General features: G+C 38.7%; 1 protein-coding gene and 1 pseudogene across 1 annotated transcript in view; one reads left to right on the plus strand and one right to left on the minus strand.

Moving 5' to 3' along the window:
* Window positions 1–26,783, minus strand: part of GRM7 (glutamate metabotropic receptor 7) — a 1,058,468-nt gene that overhangs the window by 797,294 nt on the left and 234,391 nt on the right. The window lies entirely within an intron of this gene.
* On the plus strand, window positions 12,898–14,575 carry LOC104845898 (putative monooxygenase p33MONOX; annotated as a pseudogene).

Genomic DNA, 26,783 nt, shown 5'->3' on the forward strand with positions numbered 1-26,783 from the left:
TCTGTCACTGGGCAAATGATCAAGTTAGCTTTTTCCTTATCCATGGCTGGTATCTTAGTCATCTAGTGCTGCTGTAACAGAAGTACCACAAGTGGATGGCTTTAACAAAGAGAAATTTATTTCTTCTCAGTAAAGTAGGTTAAAAGTCCAAATTCAGGGCATCAGCTCCAGAGGAAGGCTTTCTCTCTCTGTCAGCCTTCTCATCAATCTTCCCCTGGACTAGTAGCCTCTCTGCACAGGGACCCTGGTCCAAAGGACGTGCTCTGCTCCCAGCACTGCTTTCTTAGTGGTATGAGGTCTCCTTGTCTCTCTGCTTTCCCTTTCCTTTTACCTCTTGTACGATGAAAGGTGGTGCAGGCCACACCCCAGGGAAACTCCCTTTACTTTGGATCTGGGTTGTGACCTTAGAAAGGGTGTTAAAATCCCACCCTAATCCTCTTTAATATGGAGTTACAATCACAAAATGGAGGATAACCACACAATACTGGGAATCATGGCCCAGCCAAATTGATAAACACATTTTTGGGGGGCCATAATTCAATCCATAACAGCTGGCTTCAATGCAAGGGAAAGGTGTTGGAAAAATCAACTGGCCCCCAGATTCAGACTGCACCTTCATTTGATCCGACTTTAGGTCTTTTCTGTTTACTATCAATCAGTTACTATTCACATGGAAAGCAGTATGAGAGACTGGTACCCCACAATTCCACTATTAATGTTCACTTGTTTTGTCTTTTTTCTCCAAATACATGATAATTTTGAGAGAGGATGGGAAGTAGCTGGCTTGAAGTACATTTAGGATAGAACGTATTCGTAGATACGGTATAGAAGTTCATAGAGAAGATGCTTAAAATAGAATCATAAAAGACAAGATTCTCAGTTTTTTAGCAATACACACACACATTGTATCACCAGGGCTACTTCCCCCTAAATACTTTAAGATGCATATAATTAGTTTAAAAAAAAAAATTACCGTCAAGTCGATTCCAACTCATAGTGACCCTATAGGACAGAGTAGAACTGCCCCGTAGGGTTTCCAAGGAGTGGCTGGAAATTTTAACCGCTGACGTTTTGGTTAGCAGTCAATCTTTTAACCTTTATGCCACCACGGTTTCCATATAATTAGCTAGAGCTCAATATTTTAGTTTTATGTAATATTCATAAATAATAGAAAACACAAATCTTAAGTGACATTCACTGAGTTTTGACAAATGCATACTATGTGTCTTAGTCATCTTGTGCTGCTGTAACAGAAATACCACAAGTGGATGGGTTTAACAATGAAAATTTATTTCTCACAGTAAAGTAGGCTCAAAGTCCAAATTCAGGGCACCAGATCCAGGAGAAGGCTTTCTGTCTCTGTCGACTCTGGAGGAAGGTCCTTTTCATCAATCTTTCCCTGGACAAGGAGCTTCTCTGTGCAGACACCTGGGTCCAAAGAGCGTGCTGTGCTCCCAGCACTGCTTTCTTGGTGGTATGAGGTCCCCCCGTCTCTCTGCTTGCTTCTCTCTTTTATATCCCAAAAGAAATTGGGTCAAGACACAATTCAATCTTGTAGATTGAATTCTGTCTCATTAACATAACTGCTGCCCATCCTCCCTCATTAACATCATAGAGGCAGGATTTATAGCACATAGGAAAATCACATCAGAGGACAAAATGGTGGACAGTCACAGGATACTGAAAATCATGACCCAGCCAAGCTGACACATATTTTGGGGAGGCACAATTCAATTCATGACCTTATGTGATCGAAGAATTATAAATTACAATCATCCCGATATTACAATCCTCTCCCCAAACCCTCAAAGGCAACGTTTATTCTGATTTGTTCTGGCATAAGTCAGTTTTGCCTGCTCTAGAGCTTCATATAAGTGGAATCATATACTATGTGCTCTTTTACGAATAAGGCTTCTTTTATCTGTAATTAGGGTTCTGAACAAATCTGGCACTTTTCCTTGAGAAATTGAACATCTTAGAGGACGTGAAGAGGAATTAGTAAAGAAACTAAGCCAGTTGCCAAGAAGAAATACTACTAAGGAAATACAAAAGAGATTATTTCTTTACAGAACTAAAATTCTGGTCCATCCCCTCTGACGTTTTGTGCTTTTATCTCATCCCTGTACTCCATGTAGATAACACAGAATATTCTACCCAACAAAACAATAATCACGAAATATGAAAAATGCCAGTCCCAGATCAAATAGAAAGCACTGGCTTATTTTTCAAGCAATTAGTGGAAAAAAAAGAAAACATTGTTGGGCATCTCCTAAAGCCCCAGAACCCGCACAATATGTGTACCCAATGTCAACAAGTTCCTATAGAACCAGAGATATGCAAAGCGATGAGAGAAAAAACAAAAGAACAGACATTAAACTTGACCCTTCCTTAGTGAAAGACATGAATTTGGGGATGAATTTCTCACCGATCCATTTCAAAATGGAATGCTTTGAAAAAGAAAATAGGAAGAGTAGAATTAATGAGTTCACAGATGAAGTCAAGTCACTTAGTAATCTGAGCACAAGAGTAGAATCTGGGGACTCACTGCTTCCATTTCTTCATGTCAGATAATTATGGTTATTTACCTTCTTTTGAGAGGTTTAGGAAACATTAATAAATTTCCTGAAGTATGTTGAAGGTGAAAATCCCTTTTATTTCCAGCAAATCTCTTCTTTACATTTACTAGGTTAGGCATTACTGTGAGTCAGTACTAAAAAAAAAACAAAACAAAAAACGTACTAGAGACCAAGATATTGTGCTGTAACAACCCAAGAACATACTGGATTGGAACTGGACAATAAATTAAAGCAACAGGTATGGACCAGACTTCCCAGATTAAAATAACAAAGGTCTCTTGGTCCCCAGTGGAGGTACCACTTTTCTTTCTACTTCATGAAACATTAATGAAAGTTCCCTATGTGATAAATACTGTAATATATTAATGAAGGATCCTTGATTAAATAAAGATCTAATAATACTTTATCATTTACTCTGCACTTGTCATCTGTGCTAAGTGATTTATACACGTTAACTCATTTAATTTCCAAACATTATAATATGTCCAGTGAATTTTATTATCCCCATTTTACAAATTAGGAAATGGAGGCTCAGCAAGTTTAATTCTTTTGCCTCAATTTGCATAGCTAAGAAGTAACAGAGATGAAATATGAACTCTGTAGTCCATGTTCTTAATTATATTGTCTACAAATGCTATTTAACCTATTTCCATGCGATAATTGAACTTCAGGCAAAAGTATAGTCCAAACGGGAGTCCATCTGGAGCAGGGAAAAGAAGATTACTGCTGAGAGTTAGGAGATTGGTCTTAAACCCAGTTTTGCAATTAACTACCTTTCTGGTCTTTTACCAAATCACTTGTAGTTTTCTATCTGTAAATTAAGAAGAATTGCCTGGAAGATTCCCTAAATTGCTACTTGTTCTGCAGTCATTCTTCTAGAAGCAAATGCCATTTCTTATGTTACAATCTGACACAATCCTGATGTGGCTGAAGAAGTTGTTATGGCCAATTACACAGGCTGGTTATTGTTAGTTCCCGTTGTGTCAACCTCCTACTCTGGCAACCCCATTCACAATGGAATTGGAATATTGTGATCCAAAGGTTTCCTATTGGCTGATTTTCAGAAGTAGATCACCAGGCCTTTTCTTCCTCTCTGTCTTAGTCTGGGAGCCCTTCTGTAACCGCTTCAGCAGCATAGCAACATGCAAACATCCCAGACAGGTGATGGCTGCCCTTGAAGTACACTGGCCACTAATAGAACTCGGGTTTCCTGTATGAAAAGCATGAATTCTACCACTGAATTGCCACTGCCTCCAAGTATATAGATTGGATGTAGAGAACTGAACAAGATAATCTGCCATGCTCATTCTTTGCTTTAAGGAATTGTGATATTTTTTAACCCGCGTGACGTAGCTATAGAGCCGTCCCCACTATCTGACTTTATATTCATTAGATATTTTCTTATTGGCTGTCTCTCCCTCAAGAATGTAGCAGGCAAATAATTTGTTTATAATGTTTTCTGCTATATCCCTAGTGCCTTGAATAGTGCCCAGTAGACACTCAATAAGCAGCTGAATGAATATATGAGTGAGCGAATATAATTAAAACATTCAGTAGCGAGATGTAAATATAGATGGGCTAAGCTGTCTAATCAGTATCTGTATCTTGTAAGAAAAACTATATATACAATTTCACACTATAAAAATAATTTGTTAACTCCACATTTAGGCTATGACTCCTTTCTCTGGATATTAGTGTCTAAACACATTTGCTTAAGTCGGATAACATTTGTCACAATATCTACAACAGCTTCTGGTACATAATAGGTGCTCAACAGGGGTTACTTGAAGTTGAATGTAAAACTATCTGGTCCTAATGTCATAAATGTAAAAGAGTAAATGCAACTACTTTTAGGAAGTACTCTAAGAGTTCCCTCTCCACCACCCCAAACACAGACATGTCCATGCTATCAAGCCAGTAAAATTTACCTTGTCTGTCACTCTCTCTCTCTGTATATGCCTTTGTAAAGCAAATTACCCAAACTGGGTCTTAGTTGCCTCACTTGAAAATTAAAAATATTTAAATTGTTTGAAGTCTCCAAGTAGAGGAGAGTGATGAGAAATGTTCTATACATCCCTCTTAAATCAGAATTAAATGATTCAGCAAGTTTTTTGGGGCGATGGGAGAGATCCTACCATCTTGGCTAATCCTCAAATCTTCCAGCCGGATTTTTGTAAATGTGATTCTCACCTTTGTGCCATATGTTAACACTTCTGACATGAACATAGGGCTTATCAGAGCTCTCAAAGCTTTTCAGGATCCCAAGTGACTTAGGAACATACTAGAGGACTATCTTTAAAGAAGATTAATATAATGGAAAATGTCAGCAGAAAGAATAAGATAGAAGACCTAAAATTTAAATATTTACTAACCGTCTATTAGTATTCAACCATTTAACATCGTCTTATTTAAACCTTCCAACAAATGATTTTAAAGAAAAGCAGACGGAGCTACAAAATGATTAAGTCAATTGTCTAAGACCACAAAACTAGGAAATAGTGGGTCCTGGATAAAACCAAGGAGTTTTAACTATGCCCTCTGCTCTTCATACTTTGGGTAGAACAACAAATCCATCAAATTTCAGATCAAACATGGAGAAATATCTATTAAGAAAGCTAAAAAAAATTGTTGCCTTTGAATTGTGGTGTTGGTAAAGAATATTGAATATACCATGGCCTACCAGAAGGAAGAATACAGCAGTCTTAAAAAAATGGAACCATAATGCTCTTTAGCAGCAAGGATGGCAAGACTTTGGCTCACTTACTTTGGATACGCCATCAGGAAAGACCGATCCCTAGAAAAGGATATCATGTTTGGTAAAGTAGTGGGTGAGAAAATAAAGGAGACCCTCAGTGAGATGGTGTGACACAATAGCCACAACGGTGGACTTAAACATGCCAATGATCATGAAGATGGCACAAGACTGGGCACCGTTTTAGTCTGTTATACGTAAGGTCGCCATGACTGGGAGCTGACTCCAGGGCAAATCAAAATAACTAACAACAACAACATGCTGACGGTGGTTAATTAAGCACGGCAAAGGCTGATTCAAGGGCTTGTAACTAGCGTATCATTTGACGCATCATCGATTCCCTTATGTTCAGACTCAAACTTTATTTTATGCAATACATCCTTCCATTTTACAAATGATAAAATTGAGGTTCTAAGTAGCGGAGTTGCAAAATCAGTCATGAAAGAGCTTTCCTACACTATGCTAAGATAAAAACTTCACAGTCGGCGTCTAGGAGCTACTATTGTTCAGGACATCTGAAATTACTCTTTTTAACTCAGTTCTGCACCATACTGTCAAAAACACTCTTTTTAATTCAATATCAATTTTACCAATTTTAATTTAAAAATTAAGTTATTTATATGGGTTCCTCCAAATGTGTTTGTTGAAAAGGTGGAACACATGAAAAACAAATCATGGGCTTTTGCTGTTCACTATAGCATTTCCCCACCTGCATATATATGATTTAATGAAATAATGGGACTCTGGAGGGGAGTGCAAATCCAAAAGGGAGCAGACACTGCCAAAAAGGTCACTTCTTGATGTCTATAGCGAAGAAAAGTATTCAAAATGGACTAGCATGAACGCACGTGGAGGTACTTCCTAATGTGCTTTGCAGCCATTTACAGGTACTTCATGTGTTGTGTTTGATGAAAATAATAAATATCTATAACAAATGGTAGGAAGGATGTTTTGTGGTTTCTGTTGCTTGTTGTGGTATCTCTTTATGTCACTGGAGACACTTAGAGGATGTTTAAGTCCCAAGAGAAGGCCTTTGGTTATCAATGTTTAACAAATTCATTTGCTGCTATATCATAGGCCATTTGGTAGGTCACTGCTGGACCCAGAGATAAATACATCTGACGTCTTTTAACCCTCAAAATTTCTCTCCCCTTCTGCAGAACTAAAGACTTTATATTAATCAATTTCTGCATATTGTAAATTCCAAAGGCCATTCCAAAACAGGCAACATTCAATATCAGTATCTTGGGGCAAATAAATCATTGTAGAAAAATTTAATAGATTAATCATTTAGAGTCAAATTTTTAATGTTCATCTCAGTGTGTCTCCACTACTTTCATGTATTTCTTATTTTCCATGTAATTTTCTAAAACAGTTGTTTGCTAAATGTGTTTTCTTAAGCACTTCAAAGACCCATTGATGGCCTCGAGTTAGCAGCCCATGTATGATATAATATCACTTTTTAAATTTCAGAGTTGCTTCTCTCTACTTTTTTTCCTACCAGTGGTTTCCAACCTGAGTTCCTTAAAGAGAATAAATGGTAGTAAAGAAGAGTTCTGTGCATTCAGGATAATGGAATCTATTTCTTATCTTTGGCCTGGAATACTATCAACTGTCTGTATCCATACAAATCAGAAGTTTTAATTGTTGATTAACTATATGAGAATAATTTAGGTAGCATCAATGAACTAGAGAGTTATCAGAGCTGGGTGGCAGTTGGTCAAAGTCCTCAAGGTTATGTGGAGCAGGGGGTTGGAAGCCTTTATTAGTTTCATCACAGGGAATACTCTTATATTTCAAATGAACACCAAGTTCTGGAAATTCTTATTTCATGTATCCACCCCTTCTGTCCCATTCTCAATGCCACTTCATTTAAGCCAAGATTACACTCTATAGCCTCCTAACAGGTCAATACTTGCAGACTGATCTTTCCTCAGTTTACAATTTAATTTCTCCTGGCTAAACTTTCTAAAATAACAATTTTCTCAGTGGATGCCCATTCTCACTAAAATAAATAGATAAATAAATAATTACCTGAATGCTCATTAAACCATCCCATCTGCTGCCATCAAGTAAATTCCAACTTATAGCAGTCCTATAGGACAGAGGAGAACTGCCCCATAGGGTTTCCAAGGTTGTAATCTTCATGGAAGCTGACTGCCACATCTTTCTTCCATGGAGTGGTTGGTGAGTTCGAACCAACAACTTTTTGGTTAGCAGCGAGCACTTAACAACTGTGCCACCAGGGCTCCTCTTATTATGCCACTGCCATTCTCAAATTCCATTTATCCCCTGCCAATCTATTTTAGAAAAGCAAAAGTCTGTACTCTTTACTATCTAACTCTTTTTAATTCAATGTCAATTTTACCTTTTCATGGATGAATTATTTATTACCATTATTTTTGTTTTTATAGAATTTTTTGGATGCCATGTTTTTTCATTATTGGAATGGATGCTGAATCATTGTTTGTTGGTAGTATTTTATCATTTGAAAAAATGTGGTGCCGACTGCAAGCGGCACGTGTCAGTCTCATGTTCCATGAAGCACATTGGACGTATGGGACATATTCATCACGTGGCACATCACACTTCCTGGTTACACTTGAGCCATAAACTACCTTATTCAACTTTCCAAAAATACACATGAAATGCTAAGTAAACATTGCAGAGGTGGAAAAATGTAACACAGGCATATATATCCCATGGTCCATGAAAGGGTTTTAAGTATTTATCTTTGACTCCCATCATTACTCTACTCAGACCTATTTCTCTACATCCCATGGAATGCAGTCATTTCTCAATTTTTTTCTCGTGCTTTATTGATATCTTTCTCTCTTTGTCACAACTCCAACTTAAGGTCTTAAAAAATATAGCTTAGGTTCCAAACTCTTGAACAAAACTTCTAAGTCAATGCGCATTGACCCTCTCTTTCCTGAATGTCTGGGACCTTCAGTGCTTATATCCACTATCATGGTGTTCTGTCACTTAACTGTCTTCAATTTTAACTTAACTTTTCTCTGTATAAATTCCCTCAAATCTGTCCTTGAAGAGCAGAGATAATATATATAATCCTTCTGATTCTCCCACAGCTTACAGTCAGCATTTTGGCTGAATGAATACTATTAAGTGAGAATGAATATCTCTTCTCAGTCTATTTGAAGAATTACGAACAAATACAAACAGCCTTAAAAAGAACTGGATATACAAAACACTCTATTATATGGAAAACACAGCTGATGCAAGAAAATTGCATAATATTGTAAGTCTATACTTTTAAACCTTCCCCATTGATTTTATGACTTGATGTTTTATTTATAACATTTCTTTATCCTATTTTCTCCCCTATAGATTTTATGCTATCCCTGGTATTCCTCTTGAATTCTGTGAAGCCCTGGCTGATTACTGTTTGAAATAAAAAACCAGTAACCCTAAGAAATGAAATTGGAATTTCCCAAAGGATACAATTTTTACCAAAACCATTAGAAAACCAGAAGGTTAAGCCAAAAATAATATAAATTACTCACAGAATTTTTGTAATTGACATATGCTTTTGGTAGGGGAAATCTAGCCTTTTCTAATCTGTGCTAGAACAATAGCAATTTGGTAGCTGAGGAGGTTGTTGCTTTTAAACAAATAGCTATATGTATATGCTGAAATATACCCTCTCAGGATGTCACCTTTCCCACAGTAATATGTTCGGGCCATTTAGGAGAAGTCATAACTAAATTATTTTTTACAAACCCCTGTTTCGTGCTCTAGGTGTTGCTCTAAGAAATCATTTCTAAACCTTCAGTCTTTGGATCACCAGTGCAGAGTGTTGTCACATGAACGACTTGCTCTTGCTGTCCCTAGTGTATATCACTGGTGCTTCTATGAATGAGAAATCGGTAAACTTGGGGGTCCCCGAAATGGCTTCCCTTGACTTTTAGAGGTGGAAAGAATGGAATGAAGCATTCATTCAAAAATCCACACGCATTTTTTAAATACAGAAAATTGTAACCAAGTCTTCCAAGGTCACACAATTCAGCAATGTTTGCCCCGTCATCATTGGCACAACAAATCAGTCATTTTAAAAGGAAAAAATATATATATACTTATTCTAGGTAATCACACATTTAGTGTCAATGTGCCATTTTTATCTCAAATTCTTGACTTCATAATCTATTTTAGGTTCCTACTGGATTCTCTCAGGCTCACCTTCAAGGCATATTTGAGTCAAAGTGCCTCTAGGCAATCAATTCCACACACTTCCATGATTTTGGCAACCATGAAGAAAGGAAAGCCTGGCTCTTTCTTCCAGCATGTGTCTCCACTCTGTGGATGGCCCAATCTATGTCTCAGAAGTGGGGAAAGGGTGCTGAAACATGGGGGATCAGAGTCAATATTGGCAATAACAGTTAAAGTCTATGAAGCAACTATCAGGTTCACTGCTAAATACCTACATTAATGTCCTTAGTATGCCTGTTAACTAAGGATTGTCATTCTCATTGTATAGATACAAAAATTGAGGTTTTGAGTAGTTAAAAACGGCTATATTCAGAGAGCCACCATCTAGTGGACTCTGGCTCAGGGCTGCCTTATACACAACAGAATGAAGTGTTGCCTGGTCCAGCATCATCTGCATACTTGTCAGCATGTTTGAGTTCATCATTGTGGCTACTGCATCAATCCATCTCGTCAAGGATCTTTCTTGCCCTTGTTGGCCCTCTACTTCACCAAACATGATGTCCTCCTCCAGCAATGGGTCCCTCCTGATGACATGTCCAAAGCAAGCAAGTCAAACATGTTCCATTGTGATCCATAACTTTTTTTTTGGCTAATTTTTGGAAGTAGATCAATAGGCCTTTCTTCCTAGTCTGTCTTATTCTGGAAGTTCCCCTGAAACCTGTCTACCATGGGTGATCCTGTTAGTATTTGAAACACCCATGGCATAGCTTCCAGTATCACAGAAACACACAAGCCATCACAGCACAACAATCTGACAGACAGGTGGTGGAACACAGCTGGAACAACAGTTATTAAGCAGTAGAAAACCTAGGCCTGTCTAGTAGCAAAACTTACGGTTTATCACATTGCTTTACTCACTAAACCATGTTTTCTCTAGTAATTATTTTTAAAAAAATTATACAAGTAGCACAGTGTTTCATTTCAATTCTAATAAAGTGGTCATACATTTATATAATCACTTAACTCTCACAAACTTTGAAATAAATTGCTGTTGTTAGGTGCTGTTGAGTTGGTTCTGACTGATTGCAATTGTGTGCACAACAGAATGAAACACTGCCCAGTCCTGTGCCATTCTCAAAGTTCTTGCTATGTTTGAGCCCACTGCTGCAGCCACTGTGTCAGCCCATCTTGTTGAAAGTCTTCCTCTTTTTTGCTGACCCTCTACCAAGTATGATGTCCTTCTGCAGGGACTGGTCCCTCCTGATAACATGTCCAAAGTACATGAGATGAAGTCTTGCCAGGCTAGCTTCTAAGGAGCATTCTGGCTGTACTTCTTCCAAGACAGATTTGTTCGTTCTTCTGGCAGCCCCTGGCATATTCAATATTTTTCACCAACACCATAATTCAAAGACATCGATTCTTTGGTCTTATTCATTTTCCAGCTTTCTCATGCATACAAAGCAATTGAAAACACCATGGCTTGGATCAGGTGCATGTCAGTCCTTAAGGTGACGTCTTTGCTTTTTAACACTATAAAGAGATCTTTTTGTAGCTGATTTGCCCAATACATCATTTGATTTCTTGACTGCTGCTTCCACTGGCATTGATTGTGGATCCAAGTAAAATGAAATCTTTGACAACTTCAATACTTCCTCTGTTTATCATGATGTTGCTTATTGGTCTACTTGTGAGGATTTTCGTTTTTTTTTATATTGAGGTGTAATCCATACTGAAGGCTGTGGTCACATCTGTAAGTGTTCCAAGTAGTCTTCATTTTCAGCAAGCAAGGTTGTGTCATTTGCATATTGCAGGTTGTTAATGAGTCTTCAAACCTTCATCATATAGTCCAGCTTCTTGGATTATTTGCCATATATTCCTATAAGTACTGTATGAGCACTCTAGTTTCTCTACAACTTCATAAATAAGCAAGATATTATAATTTACATCTTATGGATAAAGAAATTTCATAAACACTAATGCTGTAGAGCCCTTGTACTGCATCTGTAGAACATCTGCCCTAGAGAGCTTTCAGCTGTTGGATCACTCCTTCACTTACTTCCTCTCTTTCATCTCTTTACTTGGGTCTTTAGAACTCAATCCATTGATTCATAACAGTGTTTAAAAATATTGGATCTGTAGACCAGTTTATCAGGGGATAAAGATATTTAAAAGGCTCTTTCTTTCCTCTCAGCTGTCTCTCTTAGGTTCCTAGATTCTGAAAGGTTTCTTCTCTCAGCTGTAAATAAACTTGCCTTTGTCCTAGCCATCAATGGAAAAAAGGACATAAGAACTATAAGTAACTTTTCATTTTGGGTGAAAAATTTGAGTATATACTAGCATAGAAGATATACAGTCACTTAACAAGGAGCTTGACACACATCAGACATTAATCATTCGTCATATCCACAACCTTTAAGTAACATAATTACAAGAGCCATTTACTTGTAGTCTAGATCTCACAGATTCACAGATGAGGGGAAATTCTGCCCCAGGACTGAGTACCCATAAAGCCTCATGCATATTTGATTTAGATGATTCAGAGCAAAAGACTTTGGACTTGGAGTTGATTTAAGACTTTTGGGATGATGTAATGGGGTGAATGTGTTTTGCATGTAAGAATGGCATGAATTTGGGGGGCAAAGGGCAGGATGTTACAGATGGAACTGTGTCCCTTAAAAATATGTGTTGTGAAGTCCTAACTCCTATACCTGTGGTTATAATCCCATTTGGGAATGAATTTTCTTTGTTATATTAATGAGACAGTGTAGGGTGTGTCCTAAGTCAATTTCAATAACTTCTCATAGCAACCCTACAGGACACAGTAGAACTGCCCCATAGCATTCCCAAGACTGTAAAACTTTACAGAAGCAGACTGCCACAACTTTCTCCCGAGGGAGTGGCTGGTGGGTTGATGAGTCCAAACCACTCACTTTTTTGGTTAGCAGCTAGGTGCTTAACCACTGTGTCATCAGGACTCCACTTGAGATATAAAAGAGATTAAACAAGCAAGTGAGAGTAGTGATGGGGGGAAATAGCATGGCACATGAAGTTTGCCAAGAAGCTAAGGAATAGAAGTTGAAGAGACAAGGACCTTCTGCCAGAGCTGACAGAGACAGAAAGCCTCCTCCTAGAGCCGGTGTCCTGAATTCGGACTTCCAGCCTTCTAACTGTAAAAAAATGAATTTCTGTTTGTTTAAGCTACCCACTTGCGTATTTCTGCTATAGCAGCACTGGATAAGTAAGACAGATACTGTTAAGTTAAAAAGAAAGCTGCATTGGGTCAACATGAAGTTCTAATAAATAGGATGCTTGAGAGGTAGATTTTCCCACCTTTGGAAACAATGGAAAAAAAAAAAAAAGTCATCCCAATTGCATGTTAAGAATGTTGAAGAAGGTGTTTGGGTAGGATTGGTCTGGGATAGAGAGTTCTGTAGAATCTGAAGCTCCTATGATTTATGTATTTATTTGATTTTCCTAATTACTGAGGTAATTAGAGCAGGGATTTTCATTCCCATTTAACATTTGAAGAAGAGTTTAAAAGCAGTAGTGACTGACTCAAGCTACAGAATAGTGGCCAAGCTAATACTAAGTTCCAGTTTCTTCTGTTTCTCTGAAAACATCATGAATCTCTCTTCTACTTTGCCCAGAAAAAACAAACATATTCATTGCTCAGTTTCTCTCAACTGAGTGTTAGAATGAAAACACATTGCTTTTAGGGATAGCGTATTCTATCCTTGTCCTCCCAAGGGGCACGTGTATTTTTATAGAGGAATACTGCCATGTAAACTACACATACTGACAGAAAAAATGTGGAGCGTGGTAAGAAAAGTATGATTTGTGCCAAAAGAGAAATTACCCAATTTTAAACTGAGCTTTCCTTTTCCTCATAAGATCAACTACATACACTTTTGTAGATAAAGAAGCAATAGTAAAATTCATATTTATGATATTTATTTCACCGAGATTGCATATTTAAAATACATACTATAGGTCTATGACCAGGTAGCCAGTGCTCACAGATCAGTGTCTTAGGCCTGGTTGTTGTCACCGCCGACTCAGCGCCCTCTGCACCACAGTTGGGGTCTGGACTGCACCATAGCATCTCAGGAGATGTGGGTCCTTGGAGCCTCTTTAGGGCAGGAGCTCAGGTCACAGGGAGCCCCGCAGCAGAAGCAACAGAGGAACAGTTCTTTAGCCTAGCAGGCCTCTAAGCAAGATGTTCCTGCCCATTGGGATGTACCACTGGGCATTCAGCTATGACAATGCCCTTGAGAACCCTATACCCATGACTCCTCCTCCATCTGATATGGGTAGCACCCCCTGGAATCTAGTGATTCCAGAGCACAAGTATCAGCACCTTGCCAAGATAAAGGAAGGAGAGATCAGTGTATCTTCCCTGCTATGACCCTGTTAATTGGCAGTATGGACAGTATGGACAAGGTCCCGGTGGTGTAGGTTAAAGCCACCCATGTCATCATGAATTCTCTCATCACAAAAGAGGCCTAGGAGCACGTTCGACTGTTTGAACAACAGGCAAGGCTGACAGATGCTGGCTATACATCCCACAAAGGCCTCACCACCAAGGGGAACAAGTACCTTTGAGTGGCAGAAGCACTCCATAAACTAAAGCTACAAGTGGAGAGATCACAAAGGAAGAGAAACAGTCTGTATCAATCAGCCCAGTCCACCCCAAGCAGCACCCCCCCCTTCCCCTAAGCAGAAATCCAGGGGCTGGTTCATTTCAGGTCCTTCCACAGCCTTTCCTGGCTCAAATTCTAGCACCGTAGGTTCTTAAAGTGGGGATAAGGACAGAACCTCATCAGATAAATGCAGCCTCTTTGGACCAAGATCCCTCTAGGAGTCTGATTCTGGACATTTTGCCACCCAGGCCTACAGAGGAGCCCAGAAGCCCTCTCCAGTGGAAATGATCCATGTACAGGCCATCCGTATGGCTGAGGATTCAGTGGCCTTAAAGCCACCCAACACGTACATCCCAGTGATAGAAGGGAAGAAACAAGAACCCTGGATCCATAAACTCAAACCCCCTGACTTGAATGTTCTCTTACTCACTGGGTTCTAAAGCTCTTTCTGTTCTAGGTACTTTGGATCAAGACGCTGGATCAAGACTCTGGATCTTCTCCACCATTTCCCTTTTACCATGGCTCTGACATAGGAAAGGTGTATTTTTTTTTAAAAAAAAAAACCTGTTAAACCGAGGCTAGAACTGGAGATCTAACTGACTTTTGAGAAACAGAGCAAAGCTTGTCCTTATTTGTATGGAAAAAGTCGTTTTGTACCACTTTAATTTAAAGTCAGACTAAATATCAGCGATAATGTATGGGAGACCTCATGACCTATTACTGTATCATTTCCCCTAGACAAGAGCTTTGATGGTGGCATCCTAGGTAAATATTGTTTATGCTTCTTCAAAACCCAGGATTCTTGATTCCTTGACCACCATCAACGTAAGTATTGACAAATCATGGAGTAGAGATGTTCATTTACTAGTTTAAACAACTTTGGCCCTTCTGACCTCCGGACACTGGGCTAGTACTGTGCTCTGGCTTGGCTGGTTGGGAGACTAAGATCTGTTTGAGATCGGGATATAACCAAGAGCCAGGTCTGTGCTGAAATTGGCCTCTCCTTGCCTTCTCATTAGACTTAATGGACCACTTTGTCTGGCAGCAGTTCTTACCCTAGTCACTGTTGGGCCAGTGCTGTTGGTGGGATGCTCCTCCTTTATGTGTCACACAGAGCAAACACTAGTCTTGCAAATCCTTTCTTGCACTTTAAGATTTGGTTGTAAGCTTTATAAGGGAGAAAACTCAGTATGCTGGTTTGATATAGGTGCTTTTTTTTTTTTAGTACAGACAATGGTAACTACAGCTAGGCTAAGTCTTGAGGTTCCTGTGAAACTACTGTGACCATATATTTCTTTGTTCAGCCCGGGGCTCGAAATCTTTTTCTCCTGGGGGTGCAGAGGAAATTAACTTTTCCTGTAAGAAAGCATTCTCTCCCAAAGTGAGCCTCATAGCTCTATACACATACATAACTTACTGAGCCTTTCTACTGCTTCCCTCTGTGTACATGCTCAGTCATTGTCCTGAGCACTGTCTCAAATACCTGCCAGTTTTGGTTTGGATATTGTCTACGTAAAGGAGCTGAGCATTCCATAGAGAGACTCTGGAGTCTAGAATTATCAGAACAATTAACTTATTTGTGTCTTCTGTTATGCTTGTATCTCTTGTTTTGACTATAAAAATCCTTATTATTTTCTCAAAAAAGAAATAAAACATATTATTAAATATATGTATATATTACACACTTTTATGATACATGTGTTACATATACATATTTATATATACATATTTTTTAAAAAACCTGTTAAACCGAGGCTAGAACTGGAGACACAATTGACTTTTGAGAAACAGCAAAGCTTGTCCTTATATGTGTGGAAGAAGTCATTTTGCATCACTTTAATTTAAAGCTAGACTAAATAATATTAGCGGTAATGTATGGGAGACCTCACGACCTATTTCTGTATCATTTCCCGTTTGTATATATATAAAACACTAAATCCATTGGTCTAGTCAGTTTCTACTCATAGGGATCCTATAGGACAGGGTAGAGCTGCACATAGAGTTCCCAAGGAGCAGTTGGTGGACTATACAAATTTATTTATTTATACATATATTAACCCCTCCTAGGATTTTTTTAGGAGTTAGGGGCACAGTGCTTAAGAGCTCGGCTGCTAACCAAAAGGTTGGCAGCTTGAATTCACCAGCTGTTCCTTGGAAATCCTATGGGACACTTCTACTCTGACTTATAGGGTTGCTATGAGTTGGAACTGACTCGACAGCAATGTGTTTGGGTTTTGGGTTTTAAGACTCATGAAATAATGTTATTTTATGCAGAATATTTACTTGCGTCTTCAACATTAGCCTTGCTCTTCAGTAGAGCATGTCTTGTAACAGATACTTTTTCTGAAGTAAATAATTTTTCTTCCTTGTTGCTGAGAGGCACTGCTTATACAATTTGCATAAAATAATATCCCTGGAAATTTTATCCCAAATTGAAGTAATTATATAACATTAGGATGTGTCATTTTTTGTATTTACCCCTTAAGTGTATAATCATGATCGATACAAGGTAATTATTTACTACTTTGTAAAGTGAGTTTGTAGATGTGTTTAGAATGACACTGAATACCTACAATGTGAGGTCATGTTTTCAGAAGTACATAGGAAATCTAGCTTCGTTTTTCTTCCCAACTTTTTCACATTTTTGTTAAATAACATCCACAGGCATCTAAAACGAGCATCCACTGAGGTCATCTTGGGCTACAATGTTTTCTTTAAACAGTACTTTGTTGTGTAAAATAAATCAAGAGAGAGCCTTTCATTATGAAGAGCTTGTAAGAAATCTAATATAAAATAATGCCCTCACTTTTTGAGGATTATTTTTTTTTTAAATACCTCACCTTACATTTGGGTATTACGGTATTTCTAAAACAGCAGAAAATTTCCATGTTGTTTTCTGTGCCAGACCACAACATTCAGATAGAGCAGCAGAGGTTAACATCTTGACATCTCACTTCTAAAGCAAAATACTCTTGCCATAGCTTTTGTCTGCACTCCCAACGAAACTTGAAACTAAACCTTTGCGCGCCCAGTGAAGACTGTGGAAAAGGTCTGTAAAACACATCTAACAACTGAAGCCTCGCTGCACCTTAAATGGCAGAATAGAGCACCTCACAGAGCTATACCAGCAGCCTGGAAGCAGTCTTCTCTACAACACTTGAACCAGAATGCCAGCGCATGGCCAGGCAGCTACTGGGAAGCTGAAACAGCTCAAACTTAAGCTGGGTGGGAATGGAATTGTAGGGCACAGTGAAACACAGGCGAAGAATAAGAAAAAGAGGATAATCTAGTGCTGTGTATACCCATGGGCGCACCCCACTAACAGTCGTTAGACACAGAATCTCTTTCCTAAGAAAGGTGTCTTTGTTGGAAGGAAGTAAAGGGGAAGTTGGCTAGACTGTCTTTTGCCTCTAAAGTCCCAAGGCCTGAATTATATAGCCTGGTATTCAATATTTAAGGTTTCTGGGTTTGTGCTTAACTACTAACCTAAAGAAGAAAGGTCTGGCAGTCAGCTTCCGTAAAGATTACAGCCAAGAAAACCGTATGGAGCAGTTCTACTTTGTAACACCTGGGGTCGTCATGAGTCAGAATAGACTCAATGGCAATCAGTTTGGTTTCTTTTTCTTTTTTTTTTGGATACAATATTTAGGAGTCCCTGGGTGTTGCAAACAATTAACGTGCTCAGCTGCTAATTAAAAGGTTGCCAGTTTTTGTCTGCCCAGAGGCACCCTGGAAGAAAGGCCTGACAATCTGCTTCTGAAAAATCACCCATTTAAATCGCCATGGAGTACAGTTCTACTCTGACACACACGGAGTCGCCATGAGTAAAAACCTACTCATTGGTAACTGGTTTGGTTATTTTGGCTTTAGCAAATATTTGATCCATAAATCTTTATTAAAATGAGTTCTAAGCCAGTTAAGTCAACTGGTCTTAATTTCAGAAAGCCTAAAACTTTAGGATCCATTAGAATCTCTGGATCTTTCTTCAAACAAGATATTTTTTTCTAAATTTTATTTATTTTGTTGTTTTTGTTGAGAATATATACAGCTAAGCATGCACCAATTCAATAGTTTCTTCATGTAAAATTTAGTGACATTGATTACATTCTTTGAGTTGTACAACCATTCTCACTCTCCTTTTCTGAGTTGTTCCTCCCTCACTAACATCAACTCACTGCCCCCTAAAGTTCCTTTCTAATCTTTCGAGTTGCTGTTGTCAAATTTTTGACCCATGAAGGAACTTTCTTATTCTTTCCAACTCAAAACCAAGTCATTAAAGCTCAAGGTTTGCCATAACTACTTATATCACATGTGCCCTTATTAATTATACTTATCACAAATAGTTTTTATATCTGATCCATAAATTTGGATCTTAAAGTATGCTGACATTTCTATTGGATTTCAATAGCCTTTCATTGACTTTAAACAACTGGGCAAGATTCAAGTTACAAGGGTTTGGGTAGGTTCCACATCTAGATGAGATGGTAGGTATTTTGGGTACTTACACATCTCCTCAGTAAGAGATTAAAAGGAGCTGCTGAACATCCCCCAAAGGGATGTATAGCTTGATAGTCACTGTATTAGCTTCCTCAGACTGCCATAACAAGCTACTACAAACTGGGTGGCTTAAAGGAGCCTGGTGGCACAGTGGATAAGAGCTCAAGTTGCTAACCAAAAGGTCAGCAGTTTGAATCCACCACCTGCTCCTTGGAAACCCTATGGAGCAGGTCTACTCTATCCTATAGGGTTGCTGTGAATTGGAATCGACTCAAAGGCAATGGGTTGGGTGGTTTAAAAGAATAGAAATTTATTCTCTCACAGTTCTGGAGGTTAGAAGTTTGAAATGAAGGCATCTGTGAGGCCATGCTCCTTTTGAAGGCTCTAAGGAGTAATCCTTCTTTACCTTTTCCAACTTCTGGTGGTTTCTGGCATTCCTTGGCATTCCTAAATTTTATGGTTGCCTCACTCGAACCTATGTCTCCATCTTCACATGGCTGTCTTCATTCTCTGTATCTCTGTTATGTTCTTTTAAGAACACCAGTGTTTGGATTGAAGGGTTAACGAAATCTAGCAGGATTCCCTGGGTGGTGCAATGTTTAAGCACTTGACTACTAGCCGAAAGGTTGGCAGTTCGAACCCACACAGAGGTGCCTCATATGGGTGACCTACTTCCGAAAGGTCACAGCCTTGAAAACCCCATGGAGGAGTTGTACTCTGCAATATATAGGGTCACCATGAGTTGGAATCAACTGAATGGCAAATAACTACAACAACTAACCCAGTATGATCTCATCTTAACTAATTACATATGCAAAGACCTTATTTTCCAAATATGATCACATTCTGAGGTTGTGGGTAGACATGAACTTCTGGGGAATATCCCACTACAGTTATTTACCATGCCAACCACTCAGCTCCTTGAGGGCAGGACTCAAACTGTCTACGTACTCAGCAAAAATTTAGTGGAACTGAAACAATCTTTGTTCAATTTTCAAGACAACTATATACAGCTCTATATAATAAAATTCCCTGGGTGGCACAAATAGTTTGTACTCCTCTACTAGGTTGCCCATGCAAACCTACCCAGTGACATTACGGAAGAAAAGCCTGGCAATCTGCTTCTGTAAAGAGTACAGCCAAGAAAACCCTTTGGAGCAGTTCTACTCTGTAAAATATGAGGTTGCCATGAGTTGAAATTGACTCGACAGCAATGGGTTGGGTCTGTTTTTTATATAGTAGCTCTAAAAGGTTATTCTATTTTCCAAGTCTTCCTTCTAAGACTGCAATTACTGAAGCCCCAGACCATCAAACATATTAAAATCATAATTCAGGACAGAGCTGTGGAACTATTCTTGTTTACAATTACATAGAGAAAAATGTCATCATTTTTTATTCTTAACCACTACACCCCGAGGGCTCCAATTCTAGAGTAGATCTAAAAAACCAATTCCTTTTTTAAAAAGTCAGCCATATTATTAGTTGAAATAAAAAGAATTTTGATTCTTTAAATTGAAAGAAAATGTATTATATTTCAAACAGAGGAAATAGATAAAATGATCCATAATTTTGGTATTTCAATTTTATGAAAGAAGAAATTATATATCAGCAATCAATGTAACTTTGGGCCTGGGCTGTGCAGAATTCATTTGATAGGTGCAAATTAGGCCTAGCAGGCTCCGAAAAGGTCTATGTGAAACAGAATTCACAGACTATTAGAATCCTTGGTAGTGTCTCCATAAAAATGTCACTCTATGGACTTCTAAAGCAACCCAGCCCCACAGCAAGCAATTAAATCAGATATGGAGTACTACCTGAGGATATGAAATGCTTATGACGCCTTTGTCTTTCAAAGTAATAATGGAATGACTTTAATTTCTGAGCTCATTAAAGCATACTTAGTCATTTAAGAGATTCCATTAGGTAATCTACAGCATATGACAAGGTGAAGGAATTAGTCTTGGGAAAATTTTAAGAATTCACTTTTCTTCTTGAACTAATTTTAAAAATGCTACCCTAGATAGTTATTCCATCTCTACAGGTACGCTTCTAGTTCCACTTCTTGAATAATGAAATTCAGAATAGCAATATATCAGTCTACGTACAACAACTTAAACAGACTTTTTTTTTTTTTTTACAGAGAGACAGATGAAGGAAGCACTGGGTGTAGAACTCCACACTTAAACATCCAACTGCATATTCAACATCTTCACTTCAAAGTCTAACAGGCACACTGAAATGAATACACCTAGAACTAAACTCCTGATCCCCATTCCAATTGACTCTCCTGGAATCTTTCTCAGCACATGGAGACTCATTTCTACCAGTTTCTTGATCCAAAACCTTGCTACCATCCTTCTCTCGTGCACACTCCACATACAACCATCAGTCACTCCCACTGGCTTTAGCTTCACCATATATACAAAATCTGACCTTTTTCTAACAGCCTCCAAAGCTTATGAATATCCTAGACCAGTGGTTCTCAAACTTTGGTATCAGAATTTCCTGGAAGGCTTGTGACAAAACAGATTATGGGGCCCCACCTACGTCTAGAGTCTCTGATTCAGAAGGCATGGGGCTGGACCCAGGTGATGTCGATGTTACTGCTCCAGGAACCACCCTTTGAGAGTCACTGTCCAAAACTAGGTCACCATTACCTCTTGCCTAGTCTACTTCAATGGCCTTCTTTCCGGTTTCTCTTTTTCAACCCTTGCTACCATGAAATTTGTTCTCCAGAGAGCAGCCTGAATGATCTGATTTAAACTCCTAAGTTAAATTATATCACTCTGTGTTATGTGCTCAACTCCTTCCCATGGCTCCCATCTCACTCAGGAATTTGTCTCTACAATGATGTATAAGACCTTACAGCACTGACCTTCCCTCTGACCTGATCCCTCTAAAGTCTCACTAATTCTTCTCCATCTGTACTGGCCTTGCTTCTCTACAAACTTCCATACACACTCTCCATTCAGTGCTGCACAGTCTGCTGAAGGGTCTTCCTGGAGTCCTCACCCTCCACATGGCAGCATGGTGCCTTCCTTTAGCATGCTCAAATGGCACCTTATCAGAAAGGCCTTTATTTTTCTTCTTAACCAAAACCAAACCTGTCGCTGTCAAGTCAGTTTCGACTCATAGCAAACACAGGTGTGTCAGAGTAGGACTGCGCTCCATAGGGTTTTTAATGGCTGTGATCTTATGATAGTAGCTCACCAGGCCTTTCTTCCATGATGCTGCTGGGCAGACTCAAGCCACCAATCTTTTGGTTAGTAGCAGAGCAGAAACCATTTTCACCACCCAGGGACCTCCCAAAATATTTAGTAAATAAATTAATCTATTTCAGTTCCTTCATCACGATGCAGTGAAAAGAGTCACACTACAGAGTCACAAAGACTTGACTTGGGTTCCATGCCTCCACTAATACCCGTGTGCGTAATTACGCAGTTTCTCTAGTCTTCCTCTTGTCATGTTGTTGTTGTTTTTAGTTGGCATGGAGTTGGCTCCAACTCACAGTGACCCCGTGTATAACAGAAGGAAATGTTGCCCAGTCCTGTGCCATCTTCATGATCCTTGGTATGTTTGAGTCCGTTGTTGTTGTCATCTTAGTATCATCATAAAAATGACTACAGTACAGGGTCCTTGAAAGGATGTAAATAAGGTCATTTAGTAAGTGCCTAGGATGGTGCTTGATACAAAAACATAGTAGGTTCTTTTATGTTAATTCATCATTTCTTCTCTACACCTATGTTCATTTACCTTTATACTGATTAATCTGACAACTTAGAAGCACTCCCTATGTATGAGATACTGTTCCAGGGGCTGAGAATTAACAAAAGAGACCAAGCCCCTGCTCTTGTGATTACTTATGTTTTCATAGAGGGGAGACAGACAATAAACAAGCTGATAAATTTACTAAATTTACGCACACGGGTATTAGTGGAGGCATGGAACCCAAGTCAAGTCTTTGTGACTCTGTAGTGTGACTCCTTTCACTGCATCGTGATGAAGGAACTGAAATAGATTAATTTATTTACTAAATATTTTGGGTGTTAATTAAATGTCAGGCCTGACTAGGTATAGGACACAAGGATGGTTAAAAACAAAAGATGTATCTGTGTACAGTCCAGTAGAGAAGAAAGGCAATGTAATCTCCATATAAATTAGTGTCTAATTACAATATAAGATGAAACTAAGATGGAATATGATAGTCCCGGGAACATACTGTACATACAAAGGCCATTGTACTAGTTTCAGGAATTTATATTGGACTTGTCACATTTTTGTTGCCCAGGAGACATCTAAGAAAAGATGCCAAGCATTGTTGCTTAGCAGTCTGAAGCTCATAGTGAATATCTGACTGGAGATACAGTTTAGAGTTGTCATAGGATAGTTGGACAATAAATTCATGACTGTGAATGAGATTGCCAAAGAAAAGAGCACACAGCGAGAAGACAGAGGACCAAAGGTAACTAAGAATAGATAAGGGTAACTCTGGTATTACAGAGTCCAAAGTAAGAATGTTTCATAAAGAGAAGAGTATTCAACTGTGTCACAAATGCTAAGTGATTAATTAAGATTAAGAGATCCACACACACCAAAAAAAACATCTATTGACCTTAAAAACACTAAAGTGGATGGTGACCACATTTTTTTGGAGGGGTTTGTGGGAAAAGCACACACACAGTTTGGAGAAGTTTGTGGAGAGGGTATGAGGTAAAGAATAGACGCAGTATAAACAGGTGATAAAGGAATATTAATGTTCATTATATGAACACTGGCATCAGACTGTCCAGCTATAAGAACAAATAAGCATTTTTGATCACTTGCTCCATGCCAGGAATTATGCAAGGTCCTCTCACTCACATGACCACATGGGATCCTCACAATTCCCCAATTTGGGAGAAGTTACAGAACCATTAAGTAACACCATTGTAATTACCTATCTGGAAAGTGATAGTCTCTATTCAACATTCATCTCCAAAATCTGCTTCTATCGACCCCCTTAAACTGGCCCACAGTCATAGGCTTGTTGTTGCTAGTTGCTGTCATGTCCACTTCAACTCATGGCAACTCCCTACAAAACAGAGCTAAATGTTTCTGGGTCCTACACCTTCAGGGTCATCGGTAAGCTTGGGTCCATTGCTGCAGGCACTTTGTATTTTTAATGCCTTCCAATCTAGGGGGCTCATCATCTAGCACAATTAAAACAAACAAAATCCGCTGTTGTCGAGTCCATTCCAACTCATGACAATCCCATGTGATAGAGTAGAACTGCTTCATAGAGTTTTCTTGGTTGTAATCTTTATGGGAGCAGATTGCCAGACTTTTCTCCCTTGGTGCCACTGCATGGATTCAAGCTGCCAAACTTTAGGTTAGCTATCAAGTGCAAATTATTTGCACTACCCAAGGACCTTTCAGCACTATATCAAACAATACTCTGGTGTGATCCATAGGATTTTCATTGGCTAATTTTCAGAAGTAAAACGCCAGACCCTTCTTCCCAGTCTGTCTTAGTCTGGAAGCTCTGCTGAAACCTGTCTACCGTGGGTGACCCTGCCTGTATTTGAAATACCGGGGGCATAACTTTCAGCATCACAGCAGCACACAAGCCTCCACAGTAAGACAAATTGACAGGTGGTAGAGTTACAGGCTAACTCACTATAACCCAGGTTCTATATGAGTTCAGTTCTTCTGCCCACTCACAGTCCCTTCCTTGGTACGTTTCATTCCAACAGTTACTAAATGCCTACTAGGTATAATGTTTATCTAATTATCCAGCTCTGACCGGAAAATGCTTTAGAGTTAACTTGAACAATTTTTATAAAGAAAAAAACAGGAACTTTTTCAAAATCACCACCCATTTGGACAGTTCTCCGTTTTTTGCTTCTAATAGCCATTCTTGCCTGCTTAAAATGTTGAAATAAGATATTTCGATTTCAATGTTATCTTGGCTTTATATAGTGCAACCCTTTCAAAGAGCATAGTGACCTTTATCATCCGTTTTCACAATATCTGCAGAAGAACAGGTATTATTTTCATTTGACAACTGACAAAACAGACACAGAAGCTGAAGAGACTTTGTTAGACTATGCTCCTTCATACTCCTGCTTACCAGTGACTTTACGCTACAAAAATCTTTATAAAATGTGCACTTCTTAGAGAAAAAGGTAGTCAAGTTGTGGTCAAGTTAGCCAAACCTAGAGGCCTGAACCATTCCTTTAATGTAAACCAGAGGATTAAATTAACACAGAAAACAATTCAATGTATCACTACTGTTACATATCAAATACATGTTAAAAGAATGCAGCATTCACGTTTACTTAAATTTCTGACTAAGAATCCTTTTTTTTTTGCTTAAATTTTTAAAACAAAATTTTCTCAATCCTGACAATATATCTTTATGCCGTTTCATACCAAAGATCATGAAGGCGGCATGCGACCGGGCAACATTTTGTTCTGTTGTGCATGGGATCACCATGAATTGAAGCTGACTCAATGGTAACTAACAGTAACAGGCTTTTTTTTTTTTTTCCTCAGAGATAGCAGTTATCCCCATTCTAATACCATTTATTAACTCTATTTCCATGGCCAACCAGTGTGTGTTGGGGGGGAGGGTCAGACTCAGGATTCCAAGAGGAAGAAGAAAATGTCAGCAGGACATAAGCCTGTATTTCTCCCCTTACAGGATTTCACCAAACCTATTTAATAATTCATTATTCAGAGTACAGCTATGGCCCACTGGTTCAACAATCTGCAGCGACTCTAGAATGCTACAGTAACCTATCACTCCATGACTAAATCCTGCTTGTCACTCAAGGGCCATTTCATACAATACCTTCCTAGATTCCACTAGATACTGAACTCTGAGAAATCTTAACTGGGGCAATCATCTCAATTGGCCACACAACTCAACAACTCTATGAGGTAGGTACTATCTCCAGAAACATTACCTACTTCAGTGCTTCTCCAACCACAAAGCACAGGCCAATACCCTGAGGACCTTGTTAAAATGCAGACGCTGAATCAATAGGCCTTGGGTGGGGTTTATTATTCTGCACTTCTAACAAATTCCCCAGTGAGGACAAGCTGAGGTCCACAAAGTACATTTTGCTACCTGGGATCTCATTAAAGCAACTGAGGTTTGAAGAGTTTATATAAATGGCCCATGATCACATAGCTGGTGTTTATACCAGAATTTATCACTGAGTTTAATTCCAAAGCCTGTGGTCATAATCAGGGGTCTGCAAACTGGGGCCCATGGTTAATACTGGAACACGGCCATGCCCATGTATATTGTCTGTGGCTGCTTTCATGCTACTTGTAGACTGCAAAGCCTAAAATATTTACTATTCTGTCCTCTTCAGAAAAAGTTTGCAGGTCCCTCTTCTTAATCACTTTGTTTTTTAAGTTCCCAAGGCTGATGTACATGTATGTGTGTGTATATATACGTATATATGTATGTGTATATATGTATGTATATATATGTGTGTATGTGTGTATATATATATGTGTGTGTATGTATATGTATATATATGGAAACCCTGATGGCATAGTACTTAAGACCTATAGCTGCTAACCAAATGGTTGGCAGTTTGAATCCCCCAGGCACTCCTTAGAAACCCAATGGGGTAGTTCTCTGTCCTATAAGGTCGCTATGAGTCAGAATCAACTTGACGGCAGTGGGTTTGGTTTTATCTGCGTATGTGTGTGTGTGTGTATATATATATATATATATATACATACTGTTCAACAAATGCTTAGGATCCATCCGCTTTGAAATAACAGCTCCCATCTTTCACTCCATATCATTTCATCTGCAACTTTTATGATACGTAATTTCTTATTTTGTGACACATTTATCTAATACCTTTATGATCTGACCTTTGAACAGTGGTCTTTAGAGTAGAGCACATTTTCCCTAAGGAGTGTTCAAGAAGAAAACAATGGAACTTCCATTTGTATTTATTATTTGTACCTTAAAAAAAAAAAAAAATACCTTATTCTATTTAAATTCATATATTTATATATGAGTTAGGAATATTCATCATGGTATTACAGTGACACTGAAGAAGTAAATGACCCATATTTATACTCTCCCCACGCCTTGTACACAGGAGGTACACAGTAAATATTTACAAAATATTCACTTGGAAA

Source organism: Loxodonta africana, chromosome 22, assembly GCF_030014295.1.
Source record: "Loxodonta africana isolate mLoxAfr1 chromosome 22, mLoxAfr1.hap2, whole genome shotgun sequence".
NCBI lineage: Eukaryota > Metazoa > Chordata > Mammalia > Proboscidea > Elephantidae > Loxodonta > Loxodonta africana.